The 27,664-nt window shown below is 33.1% G+C and overlaps 1 pseudogene; it reads right to left on the bottom strand.

The window, feature by feature from the left end:
* Positions 1 to 4,229: 4,229 nt before the first annotated feature.
* Positions 4,230 to 27,664, bottom strand: part of LOC144312027 (nucleoside diphosphate kinase A pseudogene) — a 70,288-nt pseudogene continuing 46,853 nt past the window's right edge.

The raw sequence follows: 27,664 nt of genomic DNA, 5'->3' as shown, positions 1-27,664 counted from the left end.
AGTCCAGAAATGCCTACATCATCCTCAACATCCTATTTCCTTTCACCTAGTGACATACAATTATTCACCGAACTGTGTCAATTTTAACTCTCCTATCCTCAGCTTCTCCACTCACTAGTGATCCCAGGCAAACTCCATTCAATGTTATTTCTAGCTAAAGCCATTGCCTTCTTTAATTTCATCTCCTCACTCCAGAAAGAATCATGATTGAACAATGCAATCTAATCATGCTACATTTTCCCTTCTTAAGACATATCTGTCACTTTACATTATCCTTAGGATAAAGCCCAGGATTTATAGCATGACTCACAGGACTCTGTAATATCTGATATTTTACCAGACTTGTTGGACTACATGTATATTAAACCTTCTGTAGTTGAACTTTGTGATTCTATTAATTGTTAATTCTATAGAAATAATCAAATTTGTTTTACAGTGTTGAATAACTATAGCTATTATTTTAAAGAGTTGCATATCTTAAGAATGTTGCCTACGGCTATTTCTGAATCTCTCTATTCAGTCTTGTTCACTATTAGATTGACAGTTTTGCAAATGAATTGATAGCTTGGTATATTTGACATATAATGCTCACAGATGAAACATTCATATTTTCCCTTCCCAAATAAGAATCTTTAAGTTAAATTTATTTAAACCTGACAATAGTTCATATTTCATGCATGAACCTGTCAGAGGTCCTCATAGAAGAAGAAATGGTAATGACAGCAGTGCTTATGTAAATGTTCTGGCCCAAGAAATAAGAAGTATGTTTAGAAAATATTTTGGAAACCTATCATCAAAGATTCTAGGCCATCAAAGTTAGGATTTAGCAAGTCATGCTTCTACTTTTGCTATGTTCTCTTATGTATGCTTTTGGTCTCATGCAAATAAAAAAAATTTATCCATGAACAGTATAATTTCTATATTCTACCTGTTCAGAAAGGAAAAAAAAATCAGCTATATATTCAATTTCTTTTTGTCTTTTTTGTTTCAGGCTTAGTAAAAAAGTTCTTTGACACAAAATTATCTTAACCCTCACCATTTAAAAAATATATATCTTATTTATTTATCTGATAGATAGACAGAGTGAGCAGAAGGAAGAGGGGGACAGAATCTGCAGCAGGCTTCATGCTGAGCCCAGAGCAGGACACAGGGTTAGATTGAATGACTGGTAGATCATGACCTGAGCAGAAACCAAAGACTGGGTGGTTAAGTGACTGGGCCACCAAGGCACCCCTCATCATTTTTAATTTTAAAATTACCTCATGTATGAAATGAGTTTCACATATACATTGTATACCAACAGTGAATTTGACAATATTAGTCTTGGAGAACACATATTTAAATACTAAAATTTATAATTGTTATGCTTACTTCATCTCAGTTAACATTGTTGACTACGTGCTTAGATCTTATGATAAATAAGAATAAGCTTCCAAATTTAAACATCATCTTCATACGATTTATTCACTTTATGTTAAGTGACCATGTGATAATGAAGGAAACGATATAAAAAGGCATAACTAGTCATCAGTAGCAATTAAACCAAAATTACTTTTTCATATGTAAGAAGATATAATTCAATAATATAGGACTCAATGAACATAAATGACTGAGTAACCACCAAAAATTTAGTCTGGGAATATGAAATAATAACCACTTGTTGTATGTATTATTCCACAAAGGGAAGTCTGCAAATATGGAGTGGTTAGCAAAAAAGAAGAAATATGAATTTCTCTAATATTTTATTTCATAATTGTTGGGGAAATAATTCTGGGAGGGGAGAAATTACCATCAAAGTGACATTTTTAATAGTTACCTATAGACAAATGGAAGATGAGACAGACACAAAACAGTATTAATGTGATCTGAGAAAGTCTTCTTCGAGATTTCCATTGTTCACAAAATTTTGCCTATGCCAATGACACAATTTACTTGATACACAGCATTAATATGCATGAATAAATATACTGTCTGAATAACGGAATAAGCAAGGCTACTGTGATAACATCTAAATACAAACATAAAATAATTAGCGTTAGGTAAACCATTTGAAAAGTAGATTCATCAAGAACTAGCATCATATTTATGTAATCATTTTCCTTAAATCTACAAGGGAATTCAATTGTTTTTCAATTGAAGATTAAGAAAAAATTCTGACAGAATTTAGGCTTTGGAAGTCAAAAATGCTTCTTTTGAATAAAATCTTATTTCAGAGTTTGAACTAATATTCTTTTTACTTTATTTGGTTCTGTTTCATTGTCAATTATTAATCAGAGATTATCTTGGCTCCCACCAATTAGCTTTGAATGACATTAATTATTTTTCAGGTTTCAACAGATTTTTGCCACTGTTTATCTGATGAATTAGCACAATACATTTAAATTTTTAAAATAGCCATGTGATTATTTGCTACTAATTTCCATTCATAACACAAACTTAAACCTTATTAACTTTTCTTAATTATTAACGAGGAAAACCAAATAAGTAAGAATAAATTTAAAAGGAAAATAAGGAACAAAAAGGAAGTAAAAAAATTTAAAAGCACAAAGAAAATAGGAGAAAATATTTTCATTGTGGGTGAATCCATATTGCAGCTGACGTATTATAAGAATAAAGATAGTACAATGTTGTATTACATCAGGAAGACTTTTATTTATTTGTTTTGGTCATATATGCCTCTTCATTAATTAATACATCTTTCCTGATTATGCAATTGAGTTGCTGTGCATAAAGCTAGCATTCACTGTTCTGTCATTTTCAGGGAAGGAAATCTCTAACAAATAGTGTAGCCAAGTAATAAGAGAGATGAAAAGATTACTACAGAAACAAAATTGCTTTATACCTAGGGATTTGATCCTTGGGTTTGCCATTCCTAAAAATGGATTTTCTATCTCAGGAGCAAGCTGATACCAGCCCCAAATCAGGAGATTCACAAGAGACTGACATATAAACTACAAGTTCCATTTGTTGGTTACAAGGAGAAAAGTAATACTGACAAACAGGTTGGAATCCTCATGACAGCGAGGCTGATATCTCCCCATAGTCACATCTACTGGGGAAGAAAACAGACAAGGTTGCTTTCAGAAGATGGAATCAAGAGGGAAGGTGAGTAGGTTATGTTTCATATTAGAATCATTCATCTGTAATAGCCAATTCAGTCATTTCTGCCCAAGGTTACCCCTGCTCATGAAGAAAATTATGTGGGTTTTTTTTTTTTTTGCATTTAGACAAAAAGCATATCTTAAAAAAGTTTCAAAGTGGTATCATGCAGAACATGTTGAAATGGATTTAAAATGCCCATCCAATGCAATATTTAAGGTATTGAAAAAGATCAAATAGATATTCATAACATGGATAAATGTTTTTTAAAAAATTGTTGAGTAAACAAAAACAAATGGTAATAATCCACTCAATGTAGTATTATTGATGTAAAATTCAACACATATGAAATATGACTGTATCATATTTAAAAATACACTCATTTATAGTAAGGCTATTTTTAAAAGCAGAAGAGTGATAAGCACAAAATTGAGAAATTTAGTCAATATTCAAGGGAAGGCAGAAGGATTCAAATGACACTCAATTATTGATAGCTACTTGTGGTGCTATACTTCTGCTGGGTTGTGATTCACATATGTTAGTCTTATACATATAAATGTGTTATTTGTGCATATACATGGATAGATGATTCTTGATTGAGATTAGATAGATAGATGAATTCAAAAGATGGCAAGTAGGAGTAGGATTCAGGTAACATCTGGCCGTATATATTTCAATGAAGCCAGTTTTATTCAGTACAATAAACTACAAATTAGAAAACAAGAGTTTTCATCTTTGATTTTATTTACTTCACAGTTTCATTTAAAAATGAGACTTTTTACATATTGAGGCATTTTTCATTCTTAATAATTTTCCTTGCCTTTTGTTTGTTTCCCTTCAGATAGAGAGATTGTTGGTCCAAGCAATGGAACATACTTTGCAAAAATTCAAAAAAAAAATGTATTGAGTGTAGCTTTTTTTTTTTTTTTTTTTTAGTTTGGGTTGAAACATTTTAATCAGATAGTAGCACATAATAATACTGTACAGGGAGCACTCTCAGCCCCAAGATTTCCCCTCCAGATTACAAGAAAGTTCTTAAGTGTAACTGGATTTGCTACAGTAAATTTAGCCCCCTCCCCATGAGAAGGAAAGAGAATGGAGCTGGCAAAGTGCTGAGGTCTGCTTTCTTGTCACTCATAGATCTAGTTCTGAGCAGAGCTCTAAGTAATCCACCAGCTCTTCAGGCTGAAACCACAAGCCAATCTCCTTCTTTGCACTCTCTATGAAATCCTTGCTGTGGCTAATGTTTCCACCAACTTGGATACAAAAGAACCCATGGATGGTCTCAGGCTTAGAGTCCACAGGGTAGGAGTCACTGAGCATCACTCGGCCTGTGTTCACCCCATTCAGCCCCTCCCAGTCCATAACAACCACAGACCCTGATTGCACCTTCTTCATCAGGTTGGCAAAGAACAGATGGCTCTTCAGATCAATGTCATGTTTTTTGAGAAGGTCTTTAGAAGCCTAAATTAACTTTGTAGCAATAAGGTAGAATCCCTTGTGCTTAAAAGGCTTGGTGATCTCTCCCATGAGGCTGTGCTGGACCTCATCAGGCTTGATGGCAATGAAAGTGCGTGCCTTCACTGTTGGCCATGGTTCTCCTCCAGCTGCTCCAGTGGCAACTCTATGTGTGGCACCAACACAAGAAGTACTAAATATTAGCTTTTGATGTCACATTCACTTCTCACGTCTTCTAATGGGCATCAAAGTGGCTGAAAAAATGCAAGATCTAAAGTGGCCATGTAGTTAAGGCCAAAGGTCACAGCTTTGATCTGCCTGGGCATCCTACTTTGAGAAATGTTGGGAACTTGGATGGCCCAGCTGATGCCCAAATAGTTAGTGATGATAAATGCCCCCTTTGTAATCCACTCCTCCCAGGAAAGTATGTTTGATCCCTAGGAAAGGGAATGTTGTGAGAGTGGATCCTTGGATACACAAAAAATAACTCTATTAACTTAGATTAAATTACTTTCTTCTGGTGGAGTAAAGGCTTAAACTCCAAATTAATTTCAGTTAATCAAAAATTTTTTTAAAATAGTGAATATTTCTAAAAAGCTGAGGTTTTGCTTAGGAAAATTTATGCCTAATAAAGATACTTGATGCATAGAAAATTGGTTTGTTACACTTTTCATTTTTATAAACAAAGCCTGATAGTAATTTTCTCTTCATGTTTCCTTAGGTTGCTTTGAAGATTAATAAGAAAAACAAAATTCTAAGTGTTTGGACTAGTTAATGACTTCTACTTAATCCACACGGTGGCATTCATAGGGAGGATATGACTTTTGTATGTTTTTGTTATAGGTTTTGCCATAATAAAATTGAGGGTGAGGAGTGTAATGTAGCTAGTTTCTCCAAAACTCTTGTGCTGAGGTATTTTTTGAGCTTCTCCTGTCCCTGATTATTAAATGGGCATGCTGTCACGCCCAAACCCCATGGCATTTTTGTAATCAGTTTTTGACTCAGAGGCTTCAGTATTTATCTGTTTGTTTACAAAATTAATAGATCTTAAAATGATACTGGCATCAGTTAGAAATAATTCTATTATTCTATTGTTTTTTTCCAGGTTCTAAATGCACTAAATGTGAAATACATTTATAAGGTATTTTCTGATTAAAAAATACTGAAAGAGCTAGCAGTGACTGGTTTATTCTTCTCCAAAGCACTAGTTGACATAAGCATGGAAACACTAAAAATAATATGAGATCTCAATGGATTTTGAATAGAAAGAAGTATAGTTTGTCTCTAGAACACAAGAAGGCTGGAGTGACTAGAGTAAACTGAGAGAAATGGAGAATTAGGTACAAAAATGGGGCCAGGTGAGGTGACCACATCCCACGAACATGTGTAATCCACGAATAGTTTAAAAGCTGCTAAACTGAGAGATGTGATTGATTTATTCTAGGCTCACACTGAGTGCTGGGTGGAGAATTGACAATGGAGGGCAGTGAATAAGCCAATGAGGATGCCATGACAATGGTCCAAGAAATTGATGATGCTACTAAATTTGTAGTGGTGAATAGTCTGAAAATCTAGAATCTTCTAGAAGAAGAATTGCAATTTATATTACCAATATGTTAAAAAACATAGTATTGTTACAAAAATTGATACATGAGTTGATGATTTCGAAATGAATGGTGCAAGAATTGATTGAGCAGATAGTGGAAAAGAATGACACCCCAGAAATTGACCATTGTATATAAAATATATATGTACAAGTTTTCAAATACCCAAATTAAACAGAATAATAGTCAAATATTGCTCTAAGTTTATGAAATAATATAGAAAAAATGAAATCCTCATATCTAAACTTATAATTCAAAAAATATAGAGAAAAGAAAAAAGTGTGCATAGAATTTTGTGGAGGAAGATATTTCCTCAACATATTAAAATTGTTTTAAAGCCATAGATTTTTAAAGACTATAAAAACACTTTAGGTCAAAAATAAAATTAAATGATGTATGTATAATAGCAAAACACAGACATTTATGACAAAGACTCAGTATTGTTTTTTATAGAAAATTATATTACCAAACACTAATGCAATTGCTAACCCATCTATAGAAAAAAGTCAAAGATCATCAAAAGATAGGAAAGCCATTTATTAATAAAAATATAAAACCTAAAATCATTGTTTATTACACATACACAGATAAAAAACAGCAATATTATATGATCATGCTTTGTCAAATTTCCAAAATGCTTGTTCTCTCATAAAACGTTAGTAAGAATATCATTGATACAGCACCTTTTGAGACCAATTAGAATATTTTAGAATTGTTTCTATTTTTTAATGTGATCAAATTTCTATAAATTATAAAAATATTTTTTTAGATTTTTTTAAATAAATATTTTTTTAAATAAATAAAAATTTATTTTTATAATTTATAGACATTTATATATATATAAAACAAAGGATATTTAAGGATGTCTCCAAAACAATTTTATTTTGAGACTTTAGAAATAATTAAGCTGTTTAAATAAAGTATGGAAGGACAGTATAAAATATTATGTAGTCATTAATATGTATATTTTCAAAAGTTATAATGACACAGATTACTTCCCCAAATGCAATGTTACATGAACTGCAGCATATAATATGATTGCAACCACATTAAAATCATGCATGTGTTTGGATAAGGCATGTGGAGAGTCTTGTAGTTGTAACATTAAGAACATTTGCTCTGCCTCAAATTACCAAAGTCTGGATCCCAGTTCTGAAACGTGCCAGCTGTGTAACCTCGGGTAATTCACTCCCTGTGACTTTGGCTGGGTTAATATGTATCTAAGTTTGCCTTTATATAAAATAGAATAGGGATCCCTGGGTGGCGCAGCGGTTTGGCGCCTGCCTTTGGCCCAGGGCGCAATCCTGGAGACCCGGGATCGGATCCCACATTGGGCTCCCGGTGCATGGAGCCTGCTTCTCCCTCTGCCTGTGTCTCTGCCTCTCTCTCTCTCTCTGTGACTATCATAAATAAAAAAAAAATTAAAAAATAAAATAGGATAATAGTAATACATGGCACTTTGTGAAAATTTATTTCATGACATTGTGAGGTAATGTTCAAGAAAAGAGAGCCAATAGCAATGTTTTACATTTTATACATAATTTTCTTTTTATATATAAGAAACATTTCTGTTTCCACCAAATAAGTTAGAAAAATGAATATTTAGGGGATCCCTGGGTGGCGCAGCGGTTTGGCGCCTGCCTTTGGCCCAGGGGCGATCCTGGAGACCTGGGATCAAATCCCACATCGGGCTCCCGGTGCATGGAGCCTGCTTCTCCCTCTGCCTGTGTCTCTGCCTCTCTCTCTGTGTGACTATCATAAATAAAGAAAAATGAATATTTACTGTACTTTGGAAAACTTTTCTACCCACCATTCATCATATGCCTTGCAATTGCTCCCTAGGAGCAATTGCTCTCCTTAAATTTATGTTGAGCGCTCTTTTGAGTTATATTGTTTAGTACTGTCTGCTTTTGAACTTTATGTATTTGTGAACATATCATAAGGTTTCAAACTTAACTTGCTTCCTTTTCTTAATATTACACTTTTAGGATTCACCCCAGTTGACACATATGGCTTGGTGATTCATTTTCACTGTGCATACGATTCACTGAATGAATGTATGAATATTCATTTACTCAATCTAATACCGATAACATTTAGGTTGTTTCCACTTTTTTAGATAATACAAAAAAATGCTGCCATGAATATCCTCGTGCATGTCTTCAATGCACCTATGCTGGAGTGTCTATAGGTATCTACCTAGAATTGAAATTGCTGGGTTGACCACACCCCCCCCACCCCCCCCCCACACACACTAAAGGAATGCTACAAAACAATCCCAGATTCCTTACAGATATTCAAAACAGAGACAGTTTTGCAGAGATGGAACTCTGTCGGTAGTGCTGAGAGCTTAAAATTAACACATCCCCACTAGACAATGGTATACTTTTACAGGGATTTTTGTAGAACCCAAGTGTTTGATCAGGCTGACACATTTCATGATGTTACTGATGTGACAATATCTCTTCTCATGGGTACTATTTCCTACCCATATCCATGTTGTAGGCATGAAATAAAGGATAGTATTTCTCAAAAGCAAATCTTTTAGGATAGCTCTCTTCTTTGTTTAAAAATAACATCATCAATTCATTATCAGCATTATTGTTGATGATGTATACTCCATTAGTTTATAAAACCTAACCAACTATCAATAGCATCATCAGCATTTCCACCATCAGCATTTCCTTGACTGCTTTATGGTATGGATGGAGTGTGCTGTGTATTAATTCCAGTTTTGTTTTAATGATACTGAGAGACGTGCTCGGGCTTTTACATTACTGCAGCAATGCAGCTGGAAAAATTAAAACAATTTTACCTTGAACCAAGGTAAACAAATTATTCTCACACCCCGTTTTCAGCTTTCATTCCTTCAAACAAATGTAGGACAGCAGTCTTTCTTCATGATAGATTAGAACATTAATTATTCTCTGGATAAAAAAAATAAGGAATAAAAAATAAAGTGGGCAAGGTTATTTTTAACTCAATTTGAACATAGATAATGAACAGGAGAGAAACAATGTTTCTGCTCATAACTGATTTTTTATTATGATTTCTTTTGATGGGAAATGAGCAATACTTTAGTTTCTCTCATTCTCTGAATGGCTTCCACCTATTCTTAAGCTAAGAGAAAAATCTGTGAAGCTTCCTAAAAATTACTTTCTTTGGACATGTGTTTTGTAAAAAGAAGAAAAAAATCACATAAAAACAATTACACCTAAAAATAGCAATGCTATGTTGGTGTATCTGAATTATAGCCAGGAGAAAATTTTAGCAGAAGAACAGATGAGAACAATAGACAACATTCCAGACTCTATAAAAGAGATAGAGGAATATTCCTAATTGTAAACTGTAAAAATGTTTATATGAATTTACAAATCTTTTCTCAAAATAATACTTCTGAAATAAGTCTAGATTTGTCTTAAACATGTAGGAGGACAAACTCAAGTCATTCCCTCATTTACCAGAGGGACTTGACCCATGACTTGGAGTGAACGAAAGCACTCTAAGGACACCCTGGATGAGAAAGCAGAAGGGATAACAGATGATAATTGTGTTAACTAAATAATATAAATAAAACAAGACAATATAGTCTTTCTATATTAAAAATAAACCTGTCGGGACGCCTGGGTGGCTCAGCAGTTGAGCGTTTGCCTTTGGCTCAGGGCGTGATTCCGGATTCTGGGGATCAAGTCCCACATCAAGGCTCCCTGCATGGAGCCTGCTTCTCCCTCTGCCTGTGTCTCTGCCTCTCTCCCTGTGTCTCTCATGAATGAATAAATAAAATCTTAAAATAAAATAAAAAATAAAAGTAAACCTGTCTGAATGTAACAGAAAATCTAAATAATGATCTTATCATTTTAATTTTAATTTTAATTTTTCTCATGTAACAAGAACTGAAAAGTATTTAATCTGTGGCTGATATGGTGATTTGAGAATGTGGTCAGTGACATGTTTCTTCAAAACTTCTGCTCAGTCATCTTCGGATTGTGGTTTGTATTTTCTGCCTTATCCCTTCGTGGTCACATAATAGTTGCTTTACCACCACCAGCTCATCTTCATTTTAGGTAGGAATAAGTGAAAGGACATGACAATGAAAGCCTCTTCTCTTATAAAGAACTTTCCTCAGAGACTCTTCCAAAGACTGGCATTTTCATCTTACTTTTCAAAAGATTATATCACAACATTCTTGTTCCCATCTTTTGAAAGAAGTACTATCATAATCATTAAACAAGATATACTGAAAATTGTTATTAAGTCATGTTGGTAAACAAGTATTTTTAAGAGTAAAAAAATAAAACCAAATTCCTAGAAACAGAGTAGAAGGGTAGTTGTCAGGACTGGGGTTCGAGGAAATGGGGAGATGTTGGTCAAAGAGTAAAACTTTTAGTTGTAAGATGGATAAATTTTAGGCATCTAATACACAGTATGGTGACAATAATTAAATAATACTATATTGTATACTTAAAAGTTGCTACAGAGTAAATCTTAAATATCTCACCATTAAAAAAAGATTATTTTGTGAGGTGATGCAAGGTGTCAGCTAATGCTACAGCTGTAATCATTTCACAATATTTAAGTGCATCAATCCAACATATTGTACACCTTAACTTTATACAATTTTACATGTCAAATATATCTCAAAATGCTGGAAAAAAGGAAAATACTCAAAAAAATCAGAATAGTTGTGATGGTTAATTCTATTTGTCAACTTAGTAGGTGTTTTTTGGATGACATAATGTTTCAATTAGTGGACTTTGGATAAAGCAGATTGTTCTATGTAGATGGGACTCATCTGAAGTCTTGCATGGAACAGAAAAGCCAACCTCCCAAGTGTGAGGAATTCTCCAGAAAACAGCCAATTGGCTTCATCTGCTCCTTGGTTCTCTTGGAACTCCAGGCTGCCAGCTCACATTGCATATTTGTACTTGTCAACCTGTATAATCACGTGATCCAATTCCTTGTGATAAGTCTCCTGTTTAGGCACAATTTCTATTGTTTCTGTTTCTCTGGAGAACCTGAAGTAATATCATAGTAATATGTATTTTCCCACCCATGGAGCTTTAGCTCCCTCTCCAAGCTCTTCCATTTCTATGATAATATATATTTTTTGTCCTTCTTTAGTATTTTATAGTCTTCTTCATATAGAGTTTCAGCTTTTCTTAAGTTTACTCATAATTACTTTAAAATGTCCTGTTTTCCATCCATCATAACTGCTGATTATTGTTTCTAATCATGAAGGTTGTTATTTTCAGTATATTAACTTTATCTAGCCACTTCACAAAATTATCTTACTTTTTGTACTGCTATTTTTTACATATAATTATTTTTTTTAGAATTTTAGGCACACAAACATATCATTGAAAACATAATTTTATCTCAACTTCTAAAAGTGTTTATACATTATATTGCTTACTCTTTCTTAATTGCTTGCTTTAATACCTTCAATAAAACATTATCCTTGTTTGTTCTTGACATTAATAGAAATATTTCTCAAGTGTGATATAATATTTTATTTCTATTTATTTATTTTTTTTAGATTTTTTTTTTAAATTTATGTATTCATGAGAGACACAGAGAAAGAGAGAGAATGAGGCAGAGACACAGGCAGAGGGAGAAGCAGGCTCCATGCAGGGAGCCTGATGTGGGACTCGATCCCAGGACTCCAGGATCACACCCTGGGCTGAAGGCAGGCACTAAACTGCTGAGCCACCCAGGGATCCCTTAATATAATATTTTAAAATAACAAATAAAATGGTAAGCTTCTGTAGTTTTAAGTCATGTTTGTCTTCATATTTTTACCCTGAAAAAATCAGTACTGTGCCTACAAACATAATGGGTATATAATAAGTACAAAAATATAATTGTTAGTTAAATAAAAGTTAAAACCATGAGATCAATTTAGCAACCCCTTTCTACCATCATTCTTTATAATTGCATCAATATCCTCAAGGTATCTGACTGCCAGCTATCTTGCTTCAAAGTGGAAAGAATTTCCTCTATTTAGTGTTGTAGTTTTATAGAGGAAGTCTCAAAAGAGTACTTTTGTGCTCTATGATCAGAGTATTTCCAATTAAATCATTCTGTGATCATGCTATTTCTTAAATATTTGTCCAATGACTGGTAGAGGTATAGATTTTTCAATATACTGCTACTATTCTTAGAATCACAAATTCCATCTTCTTCAACAACCAGTTATCCTAACTGGCCATATTGACATGTCTGATTGTTTCTCCCTAAAGAACACATTCTTTCATCAGAGGCTCCAAACCCTTCATTGCAAGGAAGTTACTAGTGGATGTACTACTATATATTTTTCATACTTTTATATACTAAATTGTATCCCTCCAAAACTCATATGTTGAAGTCCTAATCTCCAGTGTGATAGTATAGGATGTGGGGCCTTTGAGAAGTAATTAGATTTAGATGAGGTTATGAGGGTGGAGCCTTATAACAAGAGGAAGGAAAAAATACCAGAACTTCCTATCTCCACCATGGGAAGATACAGGAGAAGGTGGCCATCAGCAATCCACAATCTAGAGTGAGCCTTCACCAAGAATTGAATCTACTGGTATCTAGATGTAGAACTTCCCAGGCTGGAAATATGAGAAAAAATTGTGTATTGTTTAAGCCAATCAGTCTATGGTATTTTGATAACAGCAGCCTAAATTGACTACGACAAATATATTCTCAGATTTTTCTGAAACCAAAGGTGAATTTAGGCTAAGAAATCTTGCTAAAATACATACAATATTTCATTTGTTATATTGTTGTTACACAGATGGCAGACAGAGGTTCAGGGATTAAGTAAACTCTGCAAAAATCAATCACATAGCTAAAAAGTGTTAGAGCTATGATTCATACCCAGATCTGTCTGAATACAAAGCACTTGTAATTTCTAAGAGTACACTACATTTTTTAATAAAAAATGGAATATAGCCAGAGAGATAAGTAATGTTGAAATTAAACTGTTTAAAATTATTAATGATGAAGCAAATTGTGCAACATTATTAATAATGAAGCAAATTGTATGTTATCATAGAAAACTAGCAATTGGCATTAAGGAGACTATTCTATCTCAAAAGAGAGACAATACTTTAAGAAATATTTTGGGAGGGGGGGCCTGGGTGGCTCAGTCAATCGAGTATCTGACTCTTGGTTTCGACTTCAGGTCATGATAATCTCATAGTCATGAGATCAAGCCTCATGTCAGGTTCCTCACTCAACAGGAATCTGCTTGTCCCTCTTCCTCTCCCTCTGTTGTTCTCTCTCTCGCTCTCTCATAAATAAATAAATAGATAAATAAATAAAATCTTTTTTAAAAAAGGAGAAATATTTTGAGAAATTTCAAATACATATAAATAGAAGGAGAATACGATAGAATCCTTCATCTCAATGGACACATCATCCAGTTTCAATAATTATTATCCCATGGCCAAGAATGCCTCATCTCTACTTCTTTACCATCCCTTCTACTCCCTGGCAGGGTATTATGTTTAAGTAGACTCTAGGCTTCCATTTCATTTCAACCATGAAGGGTTCAACATTATCTTTTAAAAAATTAGACTTTAACAAAAACATAAAGATGATACTATAATCATATCTTTAAAAAAATAAACTGAACAATCATTGCTAATCCCAGTAATCAGTGAGGAATCAAGTTTCCCTGGCTTTCTAAAAAATGGGTTGTCTGAATCAGGATCTAGACAAGATATTATCATTTTATTTAAGTATTTTTTAATCTCATTTTTTACTCCTCACCTTTTTGTTTTCCATGTGCTGTTTTTCTGTTGTCATTAAAGAAACTTGTTGCGTGAGGGGATGGGGTAACTATGTGATGGGCATTAAGGAGGGCATGTGATGTAATGAGCACTGGGTGTTATATGCAACTGCTGAATCACTGAACGATGACCTATGAAACTAATAATACACCTTATGTTAATTAATTGAATTTAAATTAAAAAATGAAAAAAACATGTTGCTATATTATTTTGCTAAAATCATGATATATTAATTCAATCACTTTTCTTAATTTATTATGTGAAATTTCCCTGTTAAAAAAAAAATTTCTCCCTTAACTATTTGAATATTCTGAGGTAAGAGTTCATGCAACACAGATAGGAAAAAAAATGGACTTATCCTCCCCTAATTACAGTTTTCCAGAAAATTAACAAATGAGTGTATTTTTGCCTATGAACTATTATTAACTATATAGATTTGAATGTATTTGATATGATTCAGTCTAAGATTATTGTTTTCATTACTTCCCAAATACTCTTATTTTTGGCCAGTAGTAATCTCTTTACTTTTTTCCTGGATCCTTTTGAACTAACCTCAGTAGATTTTGATAACTATCTTGCATTATGATTCACCATGTCCCAGGCTTACCTTGCATGTTCCCTCCATTCTTGGAATTAGCCATTTTTTCAAAGATCCTTGTATTTTGGGGGGAAGTAGCATTCAGATACCACCGTCTGGTTTATGGGTATTCTTTGCTTCTGTTTGTGGGTTTTTGAGAAAATATATTCTAAATTCATATTTATATCTCTAGATTAAATTTAGGAGTATAAGGTTTTATATTTAATGTGTTTGTTTTGGTTACACTTATTTTCTCTAATGATGATAGTGGTGCACTCACTCACTAAATTTATGTTAAATAATACTAAAACAATTTATGATTTTAAATAAATTGAATATTTAAAATTTGCTTATGTAAGAGGACATTAATATAGTGAAAGATAAAATTTATGTAAGAAGACATTAATGTAGTGAAAGATAAAGATTAAATGAAATGCCATTAAAATCTCAGCAGCAGTATGTATGTGTGTGTGTGTGTGTGTGTGCACATGTGCAAGTGTAATAATTAAAACATTTCTTTGGAAGTGCAAATGGCTTAAAAGAGCCAAGTAAATGTTTAAGAAAAAAATACTTTTTTTTTCAGTTGTTTGTCCCTATAATAGCTCCTAGTAAGTGTACAAACTATTACATTTTAAAATTATTTGAAATACTATTTTCTGTGGCTATCTACCATCTTGATACACAGAATAATCTATTCATTTTTGGTTTTAATTTTAAAAATCAATTAAATTTATGACATATATATCTTAATTTTTATATCTGTACTTGACTTTTTAAATTTTTTAAATTTTATTTATTCATGAGAGAGAGAGAAAAAGAGAGAGGCAGAGACACAGACAGAGGGAGAAGCAGGCTCCAAGTAGGGAGCCTGACGTGGAGGACTCGATTCCGAGTCTCCAGGATCACCCCCTGGGCCAAAGGCAGGTGGTAAACTGCTGAGCCACCCGGGCTGCCCTGTATTTGACATTTTTTTTTAAGACTGTTTATTTGAGATAGAGAAAGAGCAAGAGAGAGAGCATGAGCTGGGAGACAGAGGGAGAGGGAGAAGCAGGATCCCCACTAAGCACGGAGCCCCATTGCAGGACTCTATCCCAGGACCCTGGGACCAGAACCCTGGGATCATGACCTGAGCCAAAGGCAGAGGCATAATCGACTGAATCACCCAGGTGCCCCTGAATTTGACTTTGAAATCATAAGTATTCTGTATAGTTTTATCTATGCATACATATAAGTACTTACAAGTTACAAAGTCAAATTCACAAATTAAGGTATATTTAGAGAAAATAGGCTATTTCTGGCTTCTACTCCCTATTTTTTTCCTTTCTTATGCAAGTTAATATTTTAAATTTTTATTATTTCTTATATTTTAAAATATAAGCTATAGTAACACATGATAAATAATTTTTCTATATATAAATATATATTTTTTTAATCTCACAGCATATCTTGGAGAATACTCCATAGAAGTTGGATAGCAGTGTATTCAGACTGTTCCTTATTGGTGAACACTTAGGCTGTTTTTGGTCTTTTGCTAGCACAGGGAAAGCTACAGTGAAAGGCCTTCTGCAAAAATCTTTTCCATATTTTTGTGAGTATATCTATGGGAAAGATATCCTGCTTGTGAGATCACTGTATCAAAGCTTAAATGTATAGGTAATTTTACTAGGTGTTCCTAAATTTACATCCATAGGTCTTATGTGATTTTGCAATTCTCAAGCAATCTGCTAGAGTGTCTATTCTCCATAGCAACATAAATATGTTTTCAAATGTGGGGACTTCTGCCAATGTGATAGATGAGAAACTATATCTCAGCATAGTTTAATTTGAAATTCTTTTCTTTTTAAGGAAAGTTGAACATCTTTTATGTGATCAAGAGCTATTTCACATATTTATCTGTGACCACTCTGATTACATCTATATAAGATTTATATCTATAGGAAGTAGATGACAGGAAGTGATGAATGGAAAAGTGGATAGACAGAAAGGGATTAAACACTAAAAACAATTATTTTTTTCTAGTTCTTATTTACTTTGCTTATGATGCCCCGGTCTGCAATGCTTGCTTGCTTTCCTTCTTTCTTTCTTTTCTTTTCTTTTCTTTTCTTTTTTCTTTTCTTTTTTTCTTTTCTTTTCTTTTCTTTTCTTTTCTTTTCTTTTCTTTTCTTTTCTTTCTTTTCTTTTCTTTTCTTTTCTTTTCTTTTCTTTCTTTTCTTTCTTTTTTCTTTTCTTTTCTTTTCTTTTTTTCTTTTCTTTTCTTTTCTTTTCTTTTCTTTTCTTTTCTTTTCTTTTCTTTTCTTTTCTTTTCCTTTCCTTTCCTTTTCTTCTTTCTTTCTTTCTTTCTTTCTTTCTTTCTTTCTTTCTTTCTTTTTCTTCTTTCTTTTTCTTCTTCTTCTTCTTCTTCTTCTTCTTCTTCTTCTTCTTCTTCTTCTTCTTCTTCTTTTAGGTTTATTTATTTAAAGGGTAGAGGGAGAAGGAGAGAGAAACTCAGGTAGACTCCGTGCTGAGCACAGGCCAACCTCGAGGTTTGATCTCACCACCCTCAGATTACCACCTGAGCTGAAACTAAGATTCAGAGGCTTAACTGACTGTACCACCCAGACACCCTTACAAGGGAGCAGTGTTTTTGTTTTGTTTTTGTTTTTGTTTTTTTACAGTTTCATGAAGTTCAAATTACCAATTCTCTTTCTTTATATAAATTTTAAATCATAGTTATAAAATTTTTCTTATGTCAGTTATATAACATTTAATCTACATTTTTCTCTAGTATTTGCATGGATACAATTTATACCTAGCAAATTACACAGTATTTTTTTTTTCAAATCACACACTATTTTAAGTATAAAAACTGATGAATTTTGACAAATGTAAATGTTTAACCACCACTCCACTTGATATTTATAACCTTTGCATCGTTCCAGAAAGCTGCATTGCACCACTTTACACTCAATCTCAATCATTCTCCACAGACCACATTTTATCTCGAATGATGTTTTTGATATGCAACAATGTTGAAATATCTGGCATTCTTTCAATATATTGCTGATGATGAACATTTCTATTCCCAGCTAATGGTTGTGGTAAATAAAACATCAGTGAAATTCATGTAAAATATTTGTATGGAAACTATTTCTCTCTCTTGGGAAAACACTAGAAGTGAAATTGGTAGGTCACATGATAAATCACAATCTGCCAAACATCATTTCCAAAGTGTTTGTACCATTTTACAGTCTAAACGCTAATTCATGAGAGTCTCATTTGTTGCACAACTGCACCAAGACTTGGTATTGTTAATCTTCTTAAATTTAGCCAATCCAATAGGTTTTCCAGTGACAATCAATGACAATGCAATGTATCAAATTTGCATTATGTTACGCTTCCCTCTTAGAGCTTATTGGATATTCATAAGTCTTTATTGAAATGTCTTTTCTAGTATTTTTCATACATCTGAAAGCTTGCTGATTTTATTATTAAATTATTATTTATATGTTATGTTTAAAACTCTTTTATTTGATATATGAACTATGAATGTATTTTCCCAGTCTATGGTTTACTTTTTTTCCTCTTTATAGTATTTTTTGAGTATAAAAGATATAAATTTTAATGTAATTTGCTTTTCTCTAGGTCTACAATTTATTCTAAGTTTTTTGTTTTGTTTAGTTTTGGTTTTTGGTTTTCTAGTATGGCGTCAGGCGGGGATCAAGATTAGTTTTTTTCATAGATATATATCCAGTTGTTCAGCATTATTTATTGAAAACACAAAGCATCAAACATTTATTTACATTTGTGCCTTTGTTGAAGATTAAATGTCTATGTATGTATGAGTCTATTTGACTCTTCAGTCTGCTCTTTTGATCACATATTTTAATTACTTTAAGTCTTGAAGCCATACAGTTTATGGTCTCCATCTTTGCTCTTCACTATTATGTCCTTTGCATTTCCAAATACATTTTGTACTTACCATGTGAATTTTCAGATATAAGCAAGTGCATGCACACAAATACACACATGCAAATCCACATCCTTACAAAGCCTCTGGGATTTTGATGGCACTTTCTTTGTATCCATATTGAGGCAATTTCTTTGCATCCTTACTGGGGAGAATGTATGTCTCAAATACTTGCATATTCTAATTAATGAACATATTATACATTTCTATTTTATTTAGATCTTCAAATTCTTTTAGTAATATTTTATATTTCTTAATGTAGGAATTCTGAATATTCTTCATTTAATGTGTTCCTAAGTATCTAATGTTAAATATGTTTAAATAATTGTATTTTATTTCCATTTTCATTCTGGTATACAGAAATATCATTTAATTTTGTAAATTAATCTTATATCTTAAGGGTTTCCTTAATTTACTTATTGTTCCATCAACTAAATCAATGAATTTCATCCCTAAGGAAACCATCTCCTACACTGTTATAACACTCAAGAGCAGAAAAGATCCAGAGAGGAGTGTTTGAATTAAATGAAACAAATATTTAGGGAAATTTATTTTTTTTTTCTTATTTGAGTATAGTTGAAACGTGAGTATATTATTTTCAGGTATACAATATATGATTTAACCTTTCTATACATTATGTTATGCCCAACATAAGTGTAGCTGCTGTCACCTTACAGCATAATTACAATATCATTGGTCATTTCCTTATGCTGTGTCCTTTATTCTCGTGTGTTATTTATTTCATAACTGGAAATCCTAGAAAAGAACACAGGCAATAAAATCTCTGACATTGGCCATTGCAACATTTTCCTAGATATGTGTCCTAAGGCAAGAGAAACAAAATTAAAAATTAACTATTGGGACTACATCAAAATAAAAATCTTCTGTACAGTTAAGGAAAACCATCAGCAAAACAAAAGGGCAACTTGCTGAATGGGACAATATATTTGCAAATGATATATCTGACAAGGCATTAATATCCAAAATATATAAAGAACTTACACAATTCAACACACACAAACAAAAATATGGCTAAAAAATAAGCAGAGAGCCTGATAGATTTTTTTCCAAAGAAGACATACAGATAGCCAATAGACACAGGAAAAGATGCTTAATATCATTAATCATGAGGAAATGCAAATCAAAGCCACAATGAGATATCACCTTATACATGCCAATGTAGTTAAAATTAGTAGACAAGAAATAACAAGTGTTGGTGAGGATGTGGAGAAAAAGGCACCATTATGCACCTTTGAAAGGAATGTAAACTGATACAGCCACTTTTAAAAATCAGTAAGGAACTTCATAAAGTAATTATTTCCATATAATATTCAGGTAAGTAATAAGATATCTATATTTAGGTAAGTAATAAGATATCTATATTTTTCAAAGAGGTTATTGATTGAAAAAATTGATAAACATGAAGTAAAAGAAACATTTAACACTGTATAACATGTATATATTTTACTTATCAGTTTAGTGTTACACTGCATATTTTGGACCTAGTCTAATGTATCATTTTATTTTTTAAATATGTTTAAGTAGCTCAAAAGTCTAACCACTTTTAAAGAATATACATTCTACTACATACCATTCATTGTAAAACAGAAATATTTATCTGATAACTTCTTTTTTTAAAAAAAAATTCATTGCATTTTGGTAAGAACACTTACATGAGATCTGTCCTCTTAACACATTTTTAAATGTGCAATAAGTACTACTGACTGTAGATATAATGCTGTACAGATCTCTAGAGCTTATGTATCTTCCTATACCTGAAACTTTATATCCTTTGATTAGCCATCTCCATTTCCCCCTTTGCCAACCCATGGTAACCATCATCCCATTCTTTGATTCTATGAATTTGCCTATTTTCCTATAAGGGTAATTATGAATTATTTTTCTTTCTGTAAGTGGCTTATTTCACCTAGCATAATGTTTTCAAGATGCATCCTTGCCGTCACAAATGGTAGGTTACCTTTTTTTTTTCCTTTTTGGCTGAATAATATTCTATTCTATGTATATACTATAAGTTTTTTTTTTTAAGATTTTATTTATTTATTTGGAAACAGTGAGCAAGAGAGAGACAGCATGAGCAGGGTGAGGGGCAGAGAGAGAGGGAGAAGCATGCTCCCTGGTGAGCAGGAAGTTTGATGTGGGGCGTGATCCCAGGACTCATTGAATCATGACCCAAACTAAAGACAGACTCTTAACTGACTGAGCCACCCAAGTGCCACTATATTTTCTTTATCCATTCAGTCATGGTTGTTTTCATATCTTGGCTATTGTGAATAGTGCTACAATGAACATGGAGTGCTACTATCTCTTAAAATTGTTTGAATAAATACCCAGAAGTATGATTGCTGAATCATAAGATAGTTCTATTTCTCTACATTCTAGTGTACATTTACTGTCTTTGGGTTGGTTTGGTTTGTTTTTTTTAATAGTAGCCATCTTAACAAGGTGAGGTGATATCTTTGTGGTTTTGATTTCCATTTTCTTGATGATTAGTGATCTTGAGCAAATGTTCATGTACCTGTTAGTCTTCTTTGGAGAAATACCTATTAAAATCCCTTGCTCATTTGAAAATCAGTTATTAGGTTTATCTGGTAAATCATCTTTATTTTTATACGTTGTTTTTCATCTTTGCATATATATTTTGCATAAAGCAATCATGTACATTGTTGTTTTTGTTTATCATTAAGATTCTTCCCAGTTCTCTTTCATGGATTTTTACTCTCTAGAGAGAAATTGATCCCTTTTTAATCTTAGTCTTTTAGTAAATGCTAAACTTTATAAACCCTGGGTAAAGCATTGAAAAGCTGCCTAAGGGATCACTGGGAATGTAGGTAGGAGTTTTGAATTCTCTTAATGCTAAAGATTTTCTGTACTTTATCACCATGCACTGTGATTTTTTCTACAAGAAAATAAGATAGTTTTAAAACATTTTGAAAAAATTACCAACGAACTCTGTTTTAAAAGCATTCAAAGTATTCTGAATTCTTCAGCAAGTCACCCGGGCATCTATAAAACAAAGAATTTGGACTGAATGACAAGAGGATTCATCTGTACAATTTTATGATTGTTTAACTTCTTTCAGGAGTAGAAATTTAAAAGCTCCTCTTATCCTATTGTAATTAACAAAATAGAATAAGGTGGAGTTAGTAGACTGCCACTCTTCACAGTAGACTGCATTCACACATCACCTGGGTCAACTAGCCAAGGCTTTCTGCTGCTTTTTTTATTCTATCTCATTGGGTAAACAAATGTGAAACTACAAAATATGTTTATAATTAAAGAATCTTAGTCAATTCAAACACACACAAGTTCTAATATCTGACTTTACTCAATTTTTATGTGCTTTTAAATTATTTGGTTTCATAGATTTATTTATTTAATATTTTAAAAGACTATTTATTTATTTATTAGAGACAGAGAGAGGCAGAGGCACAGGCAGAGTGAGAAACAGGCTCCTTGAGGGGAATATGATGCAGGATTGAATCCCAGAACCCTGGGATCACACCTAAGCCAAAGTCAGATGCTCAACCACCGAGCCAGCCAGGTGTTCCTCATAGATACATTTATGAAATAAAGATATATTAATCTTTATTTTCCCAGTTCTGGGGGTGAAATCTGCCCCTATTCTATTTTCCTTTTATTAGCACCACATATATCCTGGGCAACACTGATGATAACTTTACTCCAACTTTACCTATTTTTAATGCTCATCCAGTTAATCGTTATGTCCTAGAGTATGATCCATTTCTTATCCCTATCCAGTGAAATTTATAATAGTTATCATAGTTCAGTCAGCTCGGATCTATGTAAATTTTAATTACAAATTTCTCTAAAACAGGTTCCCATCATTTAGCAAACATATCTAATTTCTTTGCCCTAATGTAATTTTTCTCTCTACCCATATCCTGCCTGCCTGTTTTTAGTCACATTCTCTTTTATACTCAATATATTACATTGCTTTCTGACTAAAGCAGTCCACAAGGCAATACCCATTTTTACACCACTCCTTTTTTGGGGGGCCATCCATTAGGTAAAGATAATTTTCTCTTTTTCTATGGTCTTTAACATTTTAAAAAATATTTTTATTATGTATTTATTTTAGAAAGAAAGAAAGTGAGCAGGGGGAGGGGCAGAGGGAGAGGGAGAGAATCTGAAGCAGACTCCCCGCTGAGCTCAGAGACACATGTGGGGCTCAATCCTAGGACCCTGAGATCACAATCTGAGCCAAAATCAAGAGTCAGAGGCTTAGGGCACCTGGGTGGCATAATTGGTTAAGTGTCTGACTCTTGGTTTCAGCTCAGGTCATGATTTCATGGGTCCTGGGATGGAGCCCCACATCAGGCTCTATGCTCAGTGAGGAGTCTATTTCTGATTTTCTCTCCTCTCCCTGTGCTTCCCACACCCATCTCTTGTTCAAATAAATAAATAAATAAATCTTAAAAAAAAAAAAGAGAAGCTTGACTGAGCCACCCAGATACCCCTTTCCTATAGTCTCTGAAATTTTATTTATTTACTTGTTAATTTTTTATGTCTTTATCTGAATTTTTAATGTTGAAATATCATATTTTACATATTATAGTATATTTTGCATTATATTGCATTTATCTTTATATATTTTTTAAAAGTAATTTCCTTTTGCAAACTTATTATGATGAAAAATTGTTATTATATGGTGTAAGTCTTTTTAAAAAAACTGTATTTTTCCATAAGAGACTCAACTATAGAGAACAAACTGAGAGTTGATGGAGGGATATGGGTGAGGGATGGGCTAGATGGTTGATGGATAGTAAAAACGGCATTTGTGATGATGAGCACTGGGTGTTGTATGTAAGTCATGAATCACTAAATTCTACTCCTGAAACCAATATTACACTATATGTTAACTAATGAAAATTTAAATAAAAATTTGGAACTGAAAAAAAATATTTTAAAGCAATTAAAAGTTTAGGGATTAAGTTAACAAAAGAAAAATTTATTTGAACATTTCTTGGTATAATTTCATTAATTCACATTACTTTTAATATTTAGTAAAATTCTTTTCACTGACAGGCTGCAGTGAAAAAGATATCTAGAAACATTCTATGACTTAAATGCCCCCAAACATTATAACACAGAAATGTTATTGTGAGGAGGTTTTTTTTTTCAATTTTTAAAAGCATTATACCTTATTTATTTATTTATTTATTTATTTATTTATTTATTTATTTATTTATATTGGAGTTCAATTTGCCAACATATAGCATATCACCCAGTGCTCATCTCGTCAAGTGCCCCCTCTCAGTGCCCGTCACCCAGGCACCCAACCCCCTGCCCACCTCCCCTTCCACTACTCCTTGTCCATTTCCCAGAGTTAGGAGTCTCTCATGTTCTGTCTCCCTCACTGATATTTCCCACTCATTTTCCCTCCTTTCCCCTTTATTCCCTTTCACTATTTTTTATATCCCTTCCAGGAGTGAAACCATATAATGTTTGTCCTTCTCTGATTGACTTAATTCACTCAGCATAATACCCTCCAGTTGTATCAACGTTGAAGCAAATGGTGGGTATTTGTCATTTCTGATGGCTGAGTAATATTCCATTGTATACATAGACCACATCTTCTTTATCCATTCCTCTGTCGATGGGCACTGAGGCTCCTTCCACAGTTTGGCTATTGTGGACATTGTTGCGAGGAGTTTTTAGACACAGTTAAGATGATTATACTTGTGATGTTCTCACAAGTAGTATGAAGACAACTATGTCATCTTTCCATTCTTCTTTTTTACCTTAATTCCAAACCTTCTTTAAAGGCAAAGATTTATTTAACAGATATCATGAGACAACTTACAGTTTTCTTAAGAACTAACATGGATACTTGCCAATTCTCTTAAGAAACACCAACCAAGAAACCTTAATGTTTTAAATAATTAAACAAATTACTACCTAATCACTCACAAATTAAACTAAAGCTAATTTTCTTGCAAAATGTGTCCTGGCAATTCATTGAAAAATATTTTGTTAAAAACAAAAAAGAGAACGGAAAGAGGCTCACATACCAAACAGGTTTTAAAAAAACTCTTTTTTCTCCTTTTGTAGATCCCTGGTGCATTTTTGTTATATTAAAAGTTACTGTACATTCTCCTCCAGAAAAACATGTCATACTTTTTTAATTCAATATTTCCCAAATTTACCACAAACTGACCGCAAAATTACCTAAATATTGCACAGAAATACTATTTTTTTTTTTTCAGAAAAAGCTTGGTTAAATGAAAGCTAGGGAAAAGAGGAGCTGACTTTCCTTCCAGGAAAGCTTCATGAATAACATTGTTCATATTAGATCATTTGGTAATTTGCACATTAAGATTTGAGAGTAATTTTTATCTGTCAAAACTATAGAATTCTAATATTCCATCCATCAGGAGTCAAAATACAGTCCATCCAGCCACTACCAGTTTTGTAAATAAAATTTTCTTGGAACACAGACACACATATTTCATTGTGTGTTTCCTACTACAACTATAGAGATGACACACAAGTGTATAATGTGTACTAAATAGTGCTTTAGAAAATTTTGCCCACCGCACATCCTACATTTTTAACAATCGACTGGAATATGAGTTTATCATGATATTTTAAAAATTAAAACACACAACTAAAGCTGGGTTGTGTGAGTTCTGCTGGGGTGGGCCCAAATATATTTTCATGTAGGCTCAAGTTATGACCCAGAAGAAAAGTTCTGTGACCCAACATCTTAACCACTCTGAATCCCATGGCCATGATAATTTTAGAATGGGAAAATTTCAGATGCAAGTATCAGTTGTTCCCAGTGGCCATTAAACTATTCCAGCAAAGCAATTGTAAAATATCTAATTTAAATTGTAGTGGTGTTAATCTTACTAAGCAATCACATCATCCATCCTGACCTTTTCAAATACAAATGTCATTTGTGTGTTTGTAGATCATGACAAATGAGATATAACATTAGCTATATCACTTATGCATCTTGGTATGAGATTGTTAGCCTTGTTTCAAAAGGTCATCTTGTATTTTTTTTAAAATATGACATTTGTTCTGTCTTTATGACATAAGTTTAAATAAATGTTTATTATGCCTATCTATCAAGAGGCCTGTTATGATATATCTTCTTAGCTCATCAAATCAGATGATATTTTTCTGGAAAATAAATTACACAGATTTCTAAGGGAAATGAGACAATGGATAAAAATATAAAAATAAGTTTGTAGGGGTATCCCTGGGTGGCGCAGGGGTTTGGCGCCTGCCTTTGGCCCAGGGCGCGATCCTGGAGACCCTGGATCGAATCCCACATCGGGCTTCCAGTGCATGGAGCCTGCTTCTCCCTCTGCCTGTGTCTCTGCCTCTCTCTCTTTCTCTCTCTGTGACTATCATAAATAAATAAACATTAAAAAAAAAAAAGTTTGTAATATAAAAGTGGCCCAAAATGGCTATAAGATGTCTAGTAGGAGGCCTTTCATACATATAAACCATGCCATATACAACAGGGACAAGGTTATATATGTCAGATTTTTTTTAAACAAATATTTCTGAAAGCCTTTTCTACTTTTTCACAATACAATAGTTTAACAAATTATATACAAAAGCCCTTTTATTTCTTATCATGTATCTACGTTTTTGCTACTATATATAAATCCTCTCAAAATATCATAACATCCGTTTAAGAACAATATGAATAATATAGCACTTCTTGTGACTCAAATGGAATTAATAAAAATGTTAAGTTCTTTTTCTGAGATGGGGCATTATTTGTAAAATCTTAGAGGACTCTCAAGCTGAAAGTAAACCTGGGTTCTTGACAAGGCTCTACATAGTGCTAGATCATATAAACTTCCATCCAGAGTCTCAGTTTGCTTATCTAAAATGGGATATACTATTAATCTTGTGTGCAACAGGGCTTTTAATGTAAAGATCAAAGGATACTTTCCAAGTAATTATTACTCCCTGAAAAAAAAAAAAAAAAAAACAACTTTAAAGATCAAGATGGAATAGTGTGCCTACATGCTTTGTTTTCAAATAGATGACCAGGTGACTGGCAGGGCTTTCCTGCTGTTTGAAGCATAATTGATGAATAAAAATTGTGTAGATTTAAGGTGAACCCATGATGTTTTGATATACATACATAATGTGAAATGATCACCACAATCAAGTTAATCAAATGCTCATCATTTTATAAAAATTATTTTATAAAATTTATTTTGTAAAAAGTTAACTTTTTTCCTTTAGTGAAAATAATTAAGATTTATTCTCTTATTCTGAAAATTTCAAGTATATAGCACAGTATCATTAACCATAGTCACGAAGCTGTGCATTTGATCTCCAGACGTTATTCACCCTACATATCTGAATTTGTAATCTTTGACCACACCCCCAAGCCCTTGGCAACATTGTTCTCTGCTTCTATGAGTGGGATAAAAACCCGAATAAGCATTTTTCCAAGGAAGACATATAAATGGCCAGCAAGTGTATGAAAAGGTGTCCACTATCACCAGTCATCAGGGCAATTCAAATCAAAACCAAGATGAGATCTCACCTCACACCTGTTAGAATGACTATTATCAAAAAGACAAAAAATGACAAGTGCTGGTGAGACTGTGAAGAAAAAGGAACCCTTATGCGCTCTCAGTGGGAATGGAGAGTAGTGCAGCCACTGTGGAAAACATTATGGAGGGTTCTCAAAAAATTAAACATAGAGCTACTATATGACACAGCAATCCCACTCTTGGGTTTGTCTTAGTTTGGGCTGCTTTAACAAAATACCACAAACTAGATAGATTATAAAGGACAAACCTTTATTTCTCACAATCCTAGAAACCAGAAGTCTGAGATCAGGATGCCAGTGCGGAGGGCTCTCTTCTAGATTGAGGACTTATCATTTTATCCTTACATAAAATGGAAGGAGCTAAGGGTCTCTGTGGGGTCTCTTAAAAAGGCACTCCTCTGGGGTACCTGGATGGTTCAGTGGTTGAGCTTCTGCCTTTGGTTCAGGGTGTGATCCAGGGGTCCTGGGTCCTTGAGTCCCACATCAAGCTCCACACAGGGAGCTTCTCCCAGCTTCTCCTTCTGCCTATGTCTCTGCCTCTCTCTGTGTCTCTCATGAATAAATAAAATCTTTAAAAAATATACAAAATAAAAAGGCATTCATCATATTCATGACGGCTCTACCCTTATG

Source organism: Canis aureus, chromosome 4, assembly GCF_053574225.1.
Source record: "Canis aureus isolate CA01 chromosome 4, VMU_Caureus_v.1.0, whole genome shotgun sequence".
NCBI classification, from domain to species: Eukaryota; Metazoa; Chordata; class Mammalia; order Carnivora; family Canidae; genus Canis; species Canis aureus.
Note: the sequence above shows the minus strand (reverse complement) of the source record. Positions and strands in the feature narration are given on the sequence as shown.